This window comes from Canis lupus, chromosome 2 (genome assembly GCF_011100685.1).
Source record: "Canis lupus familiaris isolate Mischka breed German Shepherd chromosome 2, alternate assembly UU_Cfam_GSD_1.0, whole genome shotgun sequence".
Classification (NCBI taxonomy): Eukaryota; Metazoa; Chordata; class Mammalia; order Carnivora; family Canidae; genus Canis; species Canis lupus.
In genome coordinates, this window is record NC_049223.1 from 42,774,453 (window position 1) to 42,791,321 (window position 16,869).

At 40.2% G+C, this 16,869-nt stretch overlaps 1 long non-coding RNA gene across 3 annotated transcripts in view; it reads right to left on the reverse strand.

Moving 5' to 3' along the window:
* The window catches only part of LOC119870237, a 250,556-nt gene that overhangs the window by 126,955 nt on the left and 106,732 nt on the right, over positions 1-16,869 (reverse strand). For 2 of the 3 annotated variants that reach the window (XR_005355522.1, XR_005355523.1), the window contains 2 exons: positions 7,512-7,605; positions 4,912-6,749 (listed from right to left, as the gene is read on the reverse strand). This is a non-coding gene — a long non-coding RNA (uncharacterized LOC119870237). The remainder of the gene's footprint in view (positions 1-4,911; positions 6,750-7,511; positions 7,606-16,869) is intronic. The other variant, XR_005355521.1, reaches the window with a different exon arrangement.

Consider the following 16,869-nt stretch of genomic DNA (forward strand, 5'->3'; position numbering starts at 1 on the left):
GTTTGCCTATCTAATAATCAGTCTTATTCCAGATTTACCCAGCTGGCTAAATCCAGTACTTTTTGGTTCAAACCTCCCCTATTTTATGTAAGTAAATCTTCATTAATATAAAACAATCAAAGTAGTTTTCTCTTACCAATAATTAACTTAATGGGTTTCTTTCCGAAAGCGTCAAAGTTTTTTACTTTAACAAAGTTTTCTGTGACTATAGTAAGTTGAACAGTGGGCCTAGGGCTATGTGGTCCTAATCCCTGAACCTGTAAATGTCACCTTATTTTAAAAATGGGTCTTTCCAGGAGTGATTAAATTATGGATCTTGCTGGATTATCTGGGTGGCCCTAACCACCATGATCAGTATCCTTGTAAGAGAGAGGCTTCCACAGCACACATACTAAAAATGGAATACTGTAGAGAAGACAGCATGGTCCCATAAAAAAATGATAAGCAAATTTGTGAAAAGTTCCACATTTAAAAGAGAGAGAGAGAGGCAAAGGGAGATTTCACATAGGCACACAACGAAGAAGGCAATATGAAAATGGAGGAGAGACATTTGAAGACTGGACTGAGGTGGCCAATGCCAAGGAACATCAACAGCCCCCAGAAGGTAGAAGAGACAAGGAATGAGTTCTCTCCTAGAATTTCCAGAGGGAGCACAGCCATATCAATGCCCTAATTTTAGCCCAGTGACACTGATTTTGGACTTGTGGACTCCAGAACTGTGACAGAACAAACTTCCATTGTTTTATATCATCAAGTTTGATGTTTTAGAAGCTTCGGACAACTAACACAGAGACCCAAGTCCAAACACTTCTTGAAATGCTCTGTCCCAGTTCTGGTCAATAAGACATTGTCTATGGGGACGCCTGGGTGGCTCAGTGGTTAAGCATCCACCCTAGGCTCAGGGTGTGATCCTGGAGTCCTGGAATTGAGACCCACAACAGGCTACCTGCATGGAGCCTGCTTCTGCCTATGTCTCTGTCTCTCTCTCTCTCTCTCTGTCTCTCATGAATAAATAAATAATATCTAAAAAAAAAAAAAAAGGAAAGAAAGAAGAAGAAGAAGACCTGGTCTGTGAAATGGAAGGCTCTTCTTGGAAAGGTTTTCTTGCTCTTAGAAAAAGAGATGTGGGGGACGGGTCTAATTTTTCTACTGCATGTTGTTGCATCTACCTATAACATTAGAACTGTGGCAGCCACCTTGTGACTATGAGTTAGGTCAACCTGAGAACAAGCCAATGTGCCAAAGGTGGGAGAGCAGAAAGATGGAAAAAAACCTTAAGCCTTTGATGATATCATCAAACTGCTTTAACTAACCAGCCTTGGGACTTTCCTATCATGAGATGTCTTGTTATGCAATATAATCTTCTTACGTGAGGTTAATGTGATTTTTAGGCTATCTTTAGTTGGGTTTTTCCTTACTTTTGGCTGAAAGCAACATACCAGATGTGTGCATCAAATAGATTAGACCATAATTAAGAAATTTGCATACTACGGGCCTGAAGCCTACTGCCTGGCTTTGTAAATAAAGTTTTATTGAAACACAGTTGCATAGACTACTGTTGTCTTTTGTACTACATGAATAAAATTGAGTCATTTGATGGAGACTGAGACCTACAAACTTAAAATTATGCTGCCAGGTTCTATCAAAAAAAGTTTGGAAACTTGCCATTCTTGAATATGTCCATTCCTTTATTGTTGCATATTGTTTTTTCTAGATTCTCTGAAAACTGTCTTTACATAAAAATTTTAAAACCTGTCATTTGACCATACACAACAAGTGTTATATATAAAGGGTTCAATAAGAAAGTAAATAACACACTCACGGAAACAATTTATAATCATCTCCCACTTCATTTGTGATCTTACCAGAGTCTGCCAAAGGTTAGGATCAACACATGAGACTGCATTTTCTGCATAGGTGATTACAACAACTAATACAAAACTGAAGCCTAATCTAGAAGAAAAACAAGGAAAAAAGCTTTTCTCTCCCTTTTTTAAGTTTAAATCAGCCAAACTAAACTTCCTCCAGGGCTGAATGAGGTTGATGGGATGCACATCACAGTGAATGTTATTACAGCTGGAAGAGAAGGGCCTAAGCAGTCTGCTGTAGGCCAGCCTGAAGCATCCCACTTTATGGTTCCATCCCATGCAGGGAGAAAGCTCTTATTCAGTGACTAAGGCAAGACTCAAAGCTTGTCATATAAATGCAGCCAATTGTATATTTAATTGATGTTTTGACTCCATGCCACACTCTCTCCCTCTCTCTTTAAGAAGAAAAAAAAAATCACTTCTTTTTAGAAAGTTCCCTACAAAGCACTGCACTCTGAAGGCACCTTCCTTTAAATGATCTGGGTGGCAGGCAGTCCTGCTGTTAAAATTGTGGCTGCATACAAGCGGGTTGCAGGAGGGAGTCACTGACCAAATAACCTTTTGAACTTTGTGGGGAGGTCAAGCTGTAGCTGCCCCAGCCATTTCTACTTGCTTCCTTAGAAGCTGCTCAGGAGGCTCTCTTTGGGCACTGAAAGAGCAAAATGTTCACATCTCCTAAATTCTTCTGGGGGCTTGCAGGATGCCCCTTGGGGCAAAACGCAAATAAACTGGCAAGGTGCATAATCTGAATAATCTTTGAGGATGAGCCAAGCCTTGTCCTTTTGTCATGAGGAATCATCTAGAAGGCGTCTGGCATCCTGGAGGGAGTCCAGAGTAAACAGCCCCTGAAGGCAATGCTCTATAAATGCCCAGGATCTGGCTGTGCTCTAACATACACACACACACACAACACTCACTCACTCACTCACTCACTCACTCACACAATGCAACATGCAGCAAAAATGCCACCACCAAATCCTCAGGAAAACAACCAGAAAACCATTGGCTGCAGTGTGCCAGACACAGAGAATGGACAATCAGAGGCAGAAAGTTTCAAGTCCATGAATATTCAACAAGAATCACTGTAAGTGCTTTTGGAAAGCTCCTCATTGGCACTTTCAGCCTATTCCACAGTTACCTTCTTTCCAAAACATCTGATAGGGAAGCCTTCTACTTCCTTTCCCAAAGAATGCTGGATGTGTGCTACATATTCCATATCAACTGTGCAAAACAGTGACCCCCCCTTCCAACCCTGCTTCTTAACTGAGACAGATATTAAAATCAATGACTGAGAAAGCACTCCTTTTATTGAAAGACGTTAGCTCTTATAAGATTTAAAATAATAATGATAGTTAATAAATAACTAAAGAAAATAAAAATTTTTATTTAAGAAGTGAGGATAAGAGCACATAAAACTTGAGTATTTTTGCTTTTATAACTTCAAAAAGTTTGATACATGTCTGCTATTGCACATAAATTTCAATATAGAGCCCTATAAAGTGAGAGGGATGGGGTTATTTATTCAATTGCAATGGAAGCTCAGTGAGTAAAAGACTTAGAAAGTTTGGATTGTTTTCTTTTAACCAGGTTTATGATCATTATTAAAATCATCTATGCTTCTTCTTCTTCTTCTTATTTTTTTTAAAGATTTTATGAGACACGGAGAGAGGCAGAGACAAAAGCAGAAAGAGAAGCAGGCTCCATGCAGGGAGCCCGATGTGGGACTTGATCCCAGTACACTGGGATCATGTCCTCAGTCAAAAGCAGACACTCAACCACTGAGCCACCCAGATGTCCCTAATCATCTATGCTTCTAAGTAAACATAAAAACTTAGAAAAATTTAGAAAATTGCTCTCATCATTAAATAACAAAACAGAACTTCCAACCAAGGAAAAGAGACTGTTTGGCAGGAAAGTACTATCAGGCAGATGTACATAACTAGCCGGGGCTTTGGAAAAGCCACCTGGCTCTCTCAGTCTCATTTCATCATCTGTAAAATAGGCATAACAATACCTGCCATGCAGGATTGTTATGAGAATTAGAGATAAAATATTCAAAGCCCTTGAAATATGGTGGAGCCATAATAAATTATAATTATTCACATTTGGAGTATTTTCTTTCAAGAGTAGCATTAATGCATCAGTCATTTGGATTTTATATGTAATTAAAAGTATTTTTTATATATAATGTCCTATAACATCTACAGACATATACTCTTTATACACAAACTCTTTATAGATGTACACTGCGTAATAGAAAGTGCATATATCTTCTTCCACCTAAACAATTCCCACTGTCAGACATATATACATAGTCTACCACTTCCACTCCTACAAATAACATGGTGATTAAAATTTTCATGCTAAAGTTTCATCTGCACTGAATTCTCAGGATCAATTTCCAGAAGTAGAATTACTAAGTCAAAGGCCAATGATCCTTGTGTTCTAATTGCTTTCTAAAAGGATTATAGCAATGCTCACAATAAAGAGCAGTGGAAAAGAGGGTCTGCTCACCTCACTCTTACTAGTTTCTGCCTCCATTACTATGGAAATCTGTGAAAATGTGATCACAGAGAACAACTTTCTGGTTCTGATTTATAGTTCCTTGAGTATTAGTGAGGTTGAATTTTTCCAAATATTTCTTAACTTCATTTGCAAATTATTTATTCTTTTCTTTCTCCATTTTTAATTTTTTTAAATTTATTTATGATAGTCACACAGAGAGAGAGAGAGAGAGAGGCAGAGACATAGGCAGAGGGAGAAACAGGCTCCATGCACTGGGAGCCTGATGTGGGATTCGATCCCGGGTCTCCAGGATCGCGCCCTGGGCCAAAGGCAGGCGCTAAACTGCTGTGCCACCCAGGGATCCCCTCTTTCTCCATTTTTAAAGTCTTACTGTTTTCCCTACAGATTTGTAGGAGTTCCTTACTTATATGAAAAATGCTAACCCTGTCGAGTGCCACCTCAACCAAATGGGCAGGGACAAACAAGGCAGAAATGACTGTAAAAGAAAGACCATATTATAGGTCAATGACAAACCTACTAGGTTCTCAGTAGAACTGGTCACATGATTTCTTCAACTCTCTGAGACTGTACAGCATCCAGAAAGTAAGAAAATAGGAAGACAAGTCACTAACATGTTTTGAATACTAAATGTGACTCTTCAATCTTTTATGCACCAAATATTTACTGAGCAACTACTCCATGTCAGGCTTTGCACTAAATTCCAGGGGTACTATAATAAAGAAAAGAGACAGGGTCTCCACTTTCACAGAGCTTCCTTATTGAATGGTTCCTAAATGTCAAGTATATTTCTAGAGGCCTTCTCATCTCTGGCCTCAAGAACTCTATGCAGTAAATACAATTATTTTGTTTTTCAAATAAGCACACTAAATCTCAGATAGGTTGGTGTATTTGACCAGCAGTGGACAGCAAGCAGTTCAGTGTTAGTTTAAGGATGGCAACCCCAGCACACAGGATCTGAAGCCCAGGTGGTTTTCATGTTCCTAACAAGATAAAACCTCAAGTGCACAGTCCTTGCACTGTAGTGCAGTACTGTAAAAATGACGTGCAAGCTGAAATTATAAAATGATCTTAATAATTGCTGGGGAAAATTACAATTGGTCCATGACTTTCAAAAATTTTTCTCAAAATAGTTAAAGCTGTCGATTATAAATGTATAGGGAAATGAAGAAAACAATAAAACAAATATTTATTTAACACACTGTAATTTACCTGGTTTGAAATACTGAGAATTAAAGTGTTTTTATTTCCTGGTAAAAACTTATCTAGAGTTATTAGAGTAGTGCCTGCCTTCTTATCATATAACTTACCATACAGAGCAAGTACCTTTTCCATGCTTTGGTAAATTGTCAGTCTCCTTCCTAAATTTGGGTTAGCTTCACCATTTTATGCTTTTTATTTTCAATGCTGTGAAATATCTATGTGTCCCTTTAATGTGAATTTTTTTTTCTGGCATCAGGTCCTCTGGAACATCTTCATTTTTTGGCAATTTTCCTCATTTATAGTGGTAAGTTCACAAAGTTCCTTTTGTTGCTTATCTCGAATCTTTAAAATGGCTCTGAAGTCAACCTTTGCAGGCTCAGTTATATTTCCTACACCCTATTTACATTCAATTTGAATTTTACTTCCTACATTATCACTTTCCATTTCTTTTTTCTCTTCCATTTTTGTTGGCCAGTTCATTCCACTGATTACCTGTAAACTATCACATGGGTTATCACTAAGACAAGGAGGCAACACAACTATGTAATTTGCTGTCTGTGGGTGGGTAAACTGAATAATAGATGATCAGTGACCAATCACCAATTGTGTTTGAAAGAAGTGACATAATTGATAAATAACTAATCATGATGACATATTTAAGAAGTGATTTGTATACTGACAAGTTAGCAGCAAAGCTCATACTCTATGCCAGTACTTACTCACAGTTCACATGCCATGATAACTGAAATTTTAACTGTGTTGTTGAAGGAAGCTGCTTTTGTTTCACTACACTAACTAAACTGTATGACTGAAATCCACACATATTGGAATCCTGCAAAATAAGTATTACCTGTATTATCTTTTTGGCCTCTTGGAACTGGGTCCTGCATAAATTTAACAGTGAAATGATAGCACATTTTTAAAAAGGCAACATTGATTTTATCTTGCCAGGTAGTCTCCCCAACACCTTGTGTAAAATAGCAGGATATGGCCAGAGAGAGCACTGTTGTTTAATCATTCAGTTGAAAATCCAGCCCACATATCTTCTCTCCCTGCTCCAATGGGCCTGCTTTTTAGGATTATTCCATCTAGTTCACAAAGCATAGTAAAGATATTTCCTGTCTTCATGAAAAACATTTCCATCCTCTCCTTGCCCTAGGGAGGAAATGGGAAGAGAATGCTTATCCATCACAACAGGATGTAGAGCTGTGTACCTGGGTCCACCCCCATATCTCAGATTTAATGTGCAATCATAACCCAGGCACAGATCTAAGCAGTATGCCATATGTGCAGACCCCAAGAGAAATCAGAACAAGCCTGAAGGAAGTTAGGCAGGGCAGCTAGCCCCAAAGACATTGAATATTTTTTACCACAACATTCCATTTCCTTTGTGGCCTGGTTTTTTTGGGACTCTATATATGACAGTGTGGGGCAAGGGGAGGACAGCAGTTGATGGGCAGAGGAGTCTTCCTTTGTCTCATTCTAGTACAGATGTAATTGTTAAAGTGAGAAGAGGGAAACCACAGATGGAGGTGCATGAAAATGGAAGGGTTAGGGCTGCCAGGATCAGAGTTCATCCTAAGACCACTGCAGTTGGACAAAAGTATGTAGTAATGGCAAAATGTCTTAGATGGTGTTTCCCAGAGGCCAATTCTGAATATAGGTAGTTAATTTGGGTGGTAATGCCAGGAAAGTCAGGAGAGTGGGAAAATGAACCAGGGAAAGCAAGGAAGCAATACAGAATATGCCAATGAGCAGGTAGCTAATGTGAGGAGTCACGACTCAGTTGTCCTGGGACCTCTATTGGGTGACAGCCTCAGAGCTGTCTCACCCAAGGAACAAGAAAGCCATTGAGGATTGTTCAACCTCCTGATTGAGGGCTACTTGCTATCTTGTAACAGATACAACAGATCTTACCCAACAGATACAGGTAAGGCATCAACAGTATTTGCTACGGTTGAAGTGTTGTTCCAAGCACTTTGCATGTCTTAACTCATTCATACATGTAAGCCTACAACAAGAAAAAAAGGTAGGTACTATTATCATCTTTTTACAAATTAGGCACAGAGAGGTTAAGTAACCTGCCCAAGCTCACAGGCTAGCAGGCACCAGAGGAAAAATTGTAAAGGCTCCATGTAACCTCTATATCATACTTCCAACTCCCACTGTGATACATGCTTGATCTTCTCTACTTCCTTTGTTTTTCCATAAACTCTCTCAGACATTTAAGACTTACTGTATGGCTGTGGAACAGGTTCATTTTTTAAATAGGTCAACTGAAGAATATTTAGAGGATCAAGGCACTTTACATGAGCAGGGTCCCCAATATAATAAGGCACCAGCCAACTCTGGACAGGACACCTGAGCTTCCATGTAAGAAAGGAACACTCTTATGTAGGCCACTGTGTTTGGGAATATTGTCATTACAATGGCCCAATCTATATACTCATTAATATATAGGATAATGTTGGAGCTTTAGTGACAGCTCCCAGACACCAAACACAAAAGATACGTGTAACTAGCCCCACCACAACACTAAGATGTTATACAGGAGGTGCTGAGTTAGCATCCATATACCTGCATTCCCGCCCCAGTCATGCATGTTTCTTCTCTTGTTTCAACTAAAAGAAGGGCCCAGCCCCTTCTAGAATTTCCTTTCCTTGTACAGGTTGCTGGTACAAGAGATGACATGACTGAGTCCTTTGGCTCCTTCACGAGTCACTGCTTGATTCTGAGTCTGTCTCACCGAACCAGTCCTGAGGTCTCAGGGCCCAGAGCTGTCAGCAAACCTCCCACTCTCTGTTTGTGTTGGCCTGTGTCACTGTGACACGCTGGTGGTGCCGGCTAAAGCTGTTTACTGGCTTAATTGAAAAACACCTTGAGGTGTTCTTAAAATTCTGCTTTACACAGCAATATGGACAGGAATGGCAATGAAGCAAAAAAAAAAAATAATGAAGGTAAATAGAATGTGACAGAATTGTGTTGAAATGACATGGAATAGCATGAAGGAACTTTTGAAAAAGTGATAGGTTATTTAGATCCAATCTCTCTCACACTCACAGGTGTATATGTACATACACACATATATGTACATGTACACACATATATAATTTCAGAAGATCTTATCATTTGTATGGAACTCAGCCATCCATACCACACACCATGTCTCACTCAGGCTACGTGCCACTCTGTAGCATATTCCTCTAGGTTAAGAAAACAACCAAAAAACAGACTCAAAATATGAGTTTGATGTGCTTGAAAAACAATAGTATCTAAAATCAGATTCCTGTTGCAAAAGCCATCACATAAGCTTCCCTGCTGACTTTTGTAGGGTCAAGGACCATCAGAGAGTGAGATGTGGGCAGAACCAGACCATACAAAGTGAAGAGCTAAAAACCTGCTGATGGAGAATACCAACTGCCCAAGTTAGAAAACTGTCCAATCTCTGGGGAACAGGCTCAAAAAGATCACACACTAGCCAGCAGCAGAATCAGGGCCCAGATCTCCTCTCTTCAACATTCCACAATGCTTTCTGGTCTCCCTATTCTCACTCTTACTTTACGACGGTGCACTGCAATACCACATGAGGGTAAACTCCTGAGACATAATCCCTCTCTCTCTACCACTGTTTTAAAATTTCCTAGTCATGCTGCCCTGCCACCTGCCTTACCCAACTCTGACCCACAGGGCCTGGTCACATGTCCTGGTCCTTGCAGGTTGAGATTAGTAAGAAGAAGTTAAAAGGGATGTCAGGAGAGGAGTGGGGGTGTGCTCTTCTTTGCAAGTGGGGAGGCTGAAGCAACAGTGACTGGGGCACTGCTGCCCTTCCACAGCCCAAGAGCAACATCCAGGTGTCCACATCTCAACCTCCCTCTCACGTGCTGACATAGGGTCTCTTTGTCTTGGATTGAAGCTCTCAGCACTAAAACCCATCATCTATGTCATCTTTTCCCCACAAATTGAAAGAATCTAGGAAGTGTTTCTAAGAGTCACCTGAAGAGAGGCTTATGACCCAAACAGAGGAATGCTTTCTGGGTTTTGTTCTTTCTCTGGAGTGACTCCAGGAGAGGAACCTGCTGGAACCAAGGCACTGACATTCTCCAGTGCCTAGGTTGGCACAAGTTGTCTAATCAGAGTGACCCCCACAATGCCAGTATTGATGAGACAAGAGTTCTTTCTACTTGGAAAAGAAGGGCTTTACCCCCAATAAGCTAGAAAGGGACTGACAAATTTGGAAGATATAAAATGGGTACTATATCTGTGCAAGTCTGAATTTAATTCATTCATTATTAAAAGGGGAAGATTAAAGAAATAAAGTATATTGGGTGATTACTATGTGCCAAGCACAGTATAACTTATTTGATAATCACAACAATCTCATGTGCTAGGTGCTATTATTAATCCCATTTTGCAAACTGGAATGACTAGCCAGGTTTGGTACTGGCTTGAGGTCACTGAAGTACTTACGTGGCAGAGTCAAGAAGTGACTCAAGAAAGTCTGACTCTGGACTGTAATCTCTGAACCAGTATGTGATATTGCCTCTCAATGTCTAAAATATTCTTAAACATAGCATTTTTGAAATGTGTTCATTCATATGTATTTAGTGATGGCGTGTCTGTGCCAAGCATTTCACGCCAGTTGCTGAGGATACAAACAGTTGAAAATGACCAAGTTTCTGCCCCTTGGAGTCTACATTCTAAATATATAGAATCCGGATTTCATAAAACAAAGAATAATTGTAGAAATAAATAAAATTAATATAAGTTGTTATAAATGCTGCAGAAATAAAATGAAGACCCTAAGATATTAAATAATGTAGATGACTCTTGATACCTAAGTTCTCCTTGAGAAGCTTGGCCAAGGATTGCATGCAGGTAATTTATTCTGGGAAATGACCCCAGGGAAAAGAATTGGGGACTAGGGAAAGGAAAAGAAGGAAAGAAGGAAAGCTGAAACCAGGATAGAGTTTCAAGTTGGTCACTGCTGCAGTCCATGGAGTTGATCCTGCTGGGACACTATGAAACTGTAGAAAACTCCTCAGAGCTGTCCATGTGAGGGACAGAAAAGAGAAGCCTTGGCCCATCAGCTTCTATTGCTCAGAGGTTGTCAATTCCCTCCTATTCCCAGGCTGCATATGTGAAGATCCTACTGCAGCATCAGAAAAAACCTGGAGTCTCTGGAACCCTGGAGCAGAAACTGAAAGAAGCTGAGTATAGCTGAGGCTATCAGGTGACACCTGAACAAGGCTGTTGCCACCACAATAGCTAGAGTAAGAGGTGGGTTGAGGGGGTCTGAGGTATGCACAGAGATGATCTGCTAGGTGGGTGAGTCAGAGTAGGCCTCTTGGGGGAAGAGGCTTCAAGCCTGAAATCTTAGGAACAGAGGAGCTGGGAGGAGAGCAAATCTAGGCACAGGAAACAGCATGTAAAAAGGCCCTGAGAAAGAGCTTGTGTCTTTCAGCAACTAAAAAACCAAGGTAGTTAGGGTAAGAGGATGAAGCAGCCCAAGATGTGATAGTAAAAAGGTCACAGACTAGATCATGCAGAACCTTGGAGGGCATGATAAGGATTTTATTCCAAAATCACTTATATTTTATTCTAAGTGAATATGAACTCAATAAAAGGTCATAAAAATGTACCCTCCTAATCTCCAAGAACCACAGGTATGAAGCTGAGAAGGACAAACTGGTTGATAGTACGACCGACCAAAGATCCATACTAGGGCCAAAAGTGAGGGTATGGGTGACAGTTTGTCTTGGGCTATACTGCCAAACTCAACAGGCAAGATCCAGTCATCAACACATTGTCCATGAGAACAACTTAGAACCAAAGCTGAGATAGGACCAGGAGCAGGATGGACAAATACTGTTTGGGGAACTCTTAGGAGTCAGGGTGTCTTAATTTCCTTTGTCTGGTATAAGTATTGATCACCATTTTAGAAAAAAGTCTTAAATTCCCAAGACCTAGAGGAACAAGAATTCTGAAAGGAACTCTGAGGAACCTGGGGGGCTTGGTCAGTTAAGCATCCAACTCTCGATTTTGGCTTAGGTCATGATCTCAAGGTTGTGGGACTAAGCCCTGTGTGGGGCTTCTCGCTCAGCAGGTAGTCTGCTGGAGATTCTCTCTCCTCTCCTTCTGCCCCTCCCCCCAACTAAAATAAATAAATAAATAAATAAATCTTTTTAAAAAAAGAGAAAGAGAGAGAAATAAAAGAAAGAATTCTGTACTGGGAGCTCCTGACTCTCTCCCTTTGAGGTGCATTTTCATCCTCCCTTGACAAGTCTTTCTGATTTCTGTTGCAACTGCTATGCTCGGCCCAAAAGGAGGCATTAACTATTCTGATCCAAGCCTCAGAGACAAAACCTCTTTCCCTTGAGATATTTGTTGAACAGGAATTGCTTGTCTATGTTTATTTAAACATATTTGCCACATGATTAATGAGTAACATGAAATGCTTACACCTGGGAATCATTAAACATTTCATTTCCATTTACCTTGCCTGTCTGACCTTTCCTTAGCTTACAGGTACAGCACTACATATCCTATCCTGTCTCTGCAATACCTTTTATGGTTGTGTTACTCAGAGTAGGCTAATTGCTAAAAAGAGTAAAATTCCAGTGGCTTAACCAACACAGTTCCAGGCAAGATTGCAATAAGTTCCATGCAGTCATTTAGGGATCCAGGCTCATTTCTTCTTACAATTCCACTTTTCTCTAAGTCTTTGGAATCATCTCCATTTGGCCAGCAGAGAAGCAAGGACAGCTTGTGGAAAAGCTGCTTGGTCTTCAGTGAGGCACATTAACTCTAGTCTCATCTCCCAGCCCTGCTTTTGCCCTGATGCATAGGGATTAAGAAGCATCATGAATGGGAAATCTAAGAAGAAGGGACCTTGGATACGACTGGGCACCAGCAGCCTCCACCATAGTGATGAAGGAAAACAAAGCACCTTCTAACTTCTGTGACAAATATGGAAACTGTAAATGTGCTTTATCATATAATAAAGGGCAGGAACAAAGAAATATGGTTGGCTTCATAAAATGCATATAGCAACAATACAGAATACTCAAGTACATTTAAGTATCTTTTTTTTCCCTCCATGACACTATAGTTGTGAAAGTTCTGAGCCTACAAAGGTTTTTTTAACTAACTTTTATTTTTAATTGTGGTAAAATACACATAACACAAAATTTACCATCTTAGTCATTAATTGTACAGTTCAAAAACTACTAATCTCAAAAATTCAGGGTAATAAATTAACATTCAAGAAAACTAATAAGGTCTATGCTTGTGATTCCCCACATAGACTGTAAACATTTTTTAAGAGTTCTGTGACAATACTGTTATTTTAAGATCAATTTATAGTATATTGATCATTAGAGTATTACTTAATCTTTTGGGTCTTTTTAAGATTTTATTTTATTTATTTGACACACACACACACACACACAGAGCATGCACACAAGCAGGGGGAGAGGCAGGGAGAGGAAGAGGGAGAAGCAGCCCCCCTGCTCAGCTGGGAGCCCAATGCAGGGCTCTATCCCAGGACCCCAATATCATGACCTGAGCAGAAGGGAGACATGTAACGAATGGAGCCATCCAGGTGCTCCTTGTTTGTTTTTTAATTGTGATAAAATATATGACTCAAGAACCAGCCTCAGGTGAGGCCAGAGGACCTGCATAGACTGGAGAGGATGTAGAAAGCTCCATAACTGAATCGATCTCTGTTACGCCACCTGAATAAATTCTTCCCTGACTTTTCCATAGTTCTTGTTTCATAGCATGATAAACTATTTGAATTGAAAGGGACCTTAACTCATCCAGCTTCTGCAAAGACCACCATAGGTTTCTCTCATACTGCCTTGAATTCAGGTTTGTACATAATCCTTTACTGGGCTGCACAAGCCTGTGGGTACAATGGAACTACCACCCACTGCAATCATCTGAATTTACTCGCTCTTTGTCCACAGCTTACCTCCAAGTGTCACCTTACAGGGAGTAAGCAAGCAGTCCCTCAGGCAGGCTCCCCATTCTCCTGCTCTAGACCTTAGGTAGGCTCCTCTGGAGCCTCTCCAGTGACTTCACTGCTGCTACCTGGACCTGCGGACAATACTAAGATCCATGTCCTGGAGGGCCATCACCTAGGATATGCTCCCCAGGCTGTGACTCTTCCTAGCCAACAGGCTGTTCTTCCCTGGAATCAAAGCCTGACCATGATCTGGCCATAACTGCAGAGCGGGGCTCCTTTCCATATCTCCTAGAAGCTAGAGAGCCTTCTCCCCATAGGACTAATTTCCACCCCATGTGGGAAGCCTGGAGAATAGCCACTGGCTTGATCTCTTTATCCTTCCTTCACCCCCATCAACTCCCAAGTACTGAACACAAACCACACCCTTGTTTGCTCTCTTCCCCCAAAGCAAAGAAGCTCAGGCAGAGAGTTCCCTATGCTTCCAGCCCCATCAGTCCTTCATGCAGCCTCTGACATTTCTGAGTCTTAAGTTCATGTGCTTTTTGATCTTTTCTGGACATCATAAGTTCTCTGAGGACAGATGAGATTGTGTCTTCTGTGTGCACAGCACAGAAAGCACCACAGCTATTAACTGCCTGACAATGAATGAATAAAGGAACAAAGATGCACACTACAGTTTCCTTGGTGACCTAATCATTCCACAAGTAGTAGGAAGGTGTCATATTTGTTTCTAAAGCAATCATTTTTATACATATAGGGGTTTTATTTATAAGACTTTTTATGTTTCTGATCTCTCCAAATCTGACATATTCCACTTAACAACTAACTAGGTTAATATTTACCAGCACTAGGATGAAAAACATTATCGGATTTCACCAGAATGATTATGTTTTCTACTATAATAATAATAATAATAATAATAATAATAATAATAATATTCTTTTTTTAAAAGTTCAACCAAGATTGCTCCTTCTATGTACTGTGGCCCAAGCAACAATTGAGAGCCTAGTAATCAGACACCTTGAGCTCTTCACAATGTAGCAGTGAATGATTCTTTTCTTTCTCTGTTTGCTGGTCTTTTCTAGTCTTGCTTTCCATTTCACAGCTTTGTTAAACATTCAGGTCAAGGTCAGAGCAAGGAACTATTTCAGGGTGGGAGGAACTGAATTTGGCTATCAGGGCCTCTCCTCACTGAAAACACTTAGCACCCAGCCAAGGAGTCTTGTCTCTAGATTCCAGCAGAGAAAAAACAAAAACAAAAACAAAAAACAAAAACAAAAACAAAAACAAAAAAATCTCCCCCAAGAAGATGTCAATTTTGCTTTGTTTTGCCCCAAGCTAATCCTGTTTCAGGTTACAAAGCTGCAGTTCCTTGCAGAGGGGAAAGTACTAAACCTGAATTCTATTTCTAGCACTCACTCCAATGCTCTGTGACCTTATCCTGGCCACTCCATCAGCTTTGCGCCGCCCTCTGCCCCATCCCGGCTCCAAACTGCCACCCTCAGGCATTCTCTCCTTACTGTAATGTTGTGTGTGAGTGGGTAAGACTCAGGAAGATTCTCTAAAACTTCAAACCCAAGTGGTCTTTATTATAAGGAGCCACTATACCAACCAGCCTAGAGGGGTCTCTGGGAATGAGCCTCAAAAGTGTGGCTTTCAGCACTTGTGGCATTAAAAGTCTAAAACTGACTGGTAAGTAGTGTGGACATGGGAATACATAGTCTTCCATGGAGGTAGAACTCACCCCTTACCTGGGAGGGAGGAAAATACCCACAAAATCTCCTACAGGAATCCATGGCAAACCACTCTGTACCCAGCCCACATTTTTGAGGGATTTCCTCTGGTCTTATGGAAGCCATTTGTATCAATAGGCTATCAGGGCCTAACAAATAAGTCTGATCCTACTAGTGAGGATAGGAAAGAAAAATTCCCTTTTGAAGAGGTTGTTGAAACAAATAAGTTTGATCCTACCAGCATCAATAGGTTGTTGAAACAAGTCTGATCCTACTAGTGAGGATAGGGGAAAAAATTCCCTTTTGGAGATGCCAGTCCCAGTGTATTTTATGAAAAGAAAAGCAATCATGAGAAATAGTAGAGGCCATTTTTCCAATACTTTGCACCAACCATGATTACATATGGTGTCACAGCCACGTTGTTGGAGGCAGTGCAGGCTTCCTTGAGAAAGCATACTTTCGAGAACAGCTGAATCAAATAGCTACTTTACCTCTTAGGCACTGTAGGACCTTGAGCACACATATCATGTCTTGGCCTCAGTTACTCCTATACAATGGAGTTTCTGCATGGACCTAACTGATCATATTTTGGGACAAATGAGAAAATGCCTAGACAATGTTTTTACTCTGTATCTGAACATGCCAATTACTTTATGAATGTTTCCTATTAACAATAATAAGGCTCATGAAGAAAAATGTCATACCCAGGGAACTCATGAATGATGAGCAGAAGAACTGACCCTATTAAGTCCTTTTGTCCCTAAAACATCCTAATAGATACTTCTAACTTAGCACCTATAATATGTCACTGTATACTTTGTTTACTTGTTTATATCCCCACTATTCTGAAAGAACCTCCTCTCTTTCATCATCTTATTACAATATCTAAGTACATGTCCTATAGAATCTTTGTTGAATGGAAAATCAAGTCATAAATTAATGACTGAAGGAGTAAACAAATGAAAGAATATTCTTTGGAAGGGAAAAATTTGTCTCATTAAGCCAAAACAATTGTTTCTTACACAAACTATTTCTAGAAAAATAGCATATTTTGTTTACTTATTGTGAACTGTTTTCCCTTTTCCTCCTCTGTCTATCAGGAACACCAAGTCCCAGATTCAGAGCAATTTCCCAAGAGTTGTTTAGGTGCTAAAAGTGTTAAACACAGCATCCAAATCCATGAAAAGTTTTTGATGAGATGAGTCCATTTTCAACTCTGTTGTGTGGCCTGCAGATGTGGAAGCTAGGTATTTCAAAGTGGATAAAAGAAAGAGAGGCAGTGACTCCACAAATGAGCATCTTACTATGGAAATATCTGGGTCTTTGAGGGGTGAACATCCTCAGCTTTCTAAAGGAAGGACTATTAGCAAGCAGAGAAAAACAAGTCCTGCCTGGATGCTTGCTCCTGTTCTGGCAGTGGGTTGTTGAAGCTCACTACAGATGTGATGCCAGGGGGTACAGTTTAGTTTGTAGAACACTGTCTAATCCATCAGAACAATTGCAGTGCATATATTGAAAAGTAAGAGAATCAACTTTAGCGGTTTATCAACTAACGGCAGACCATTATCTCAAATTG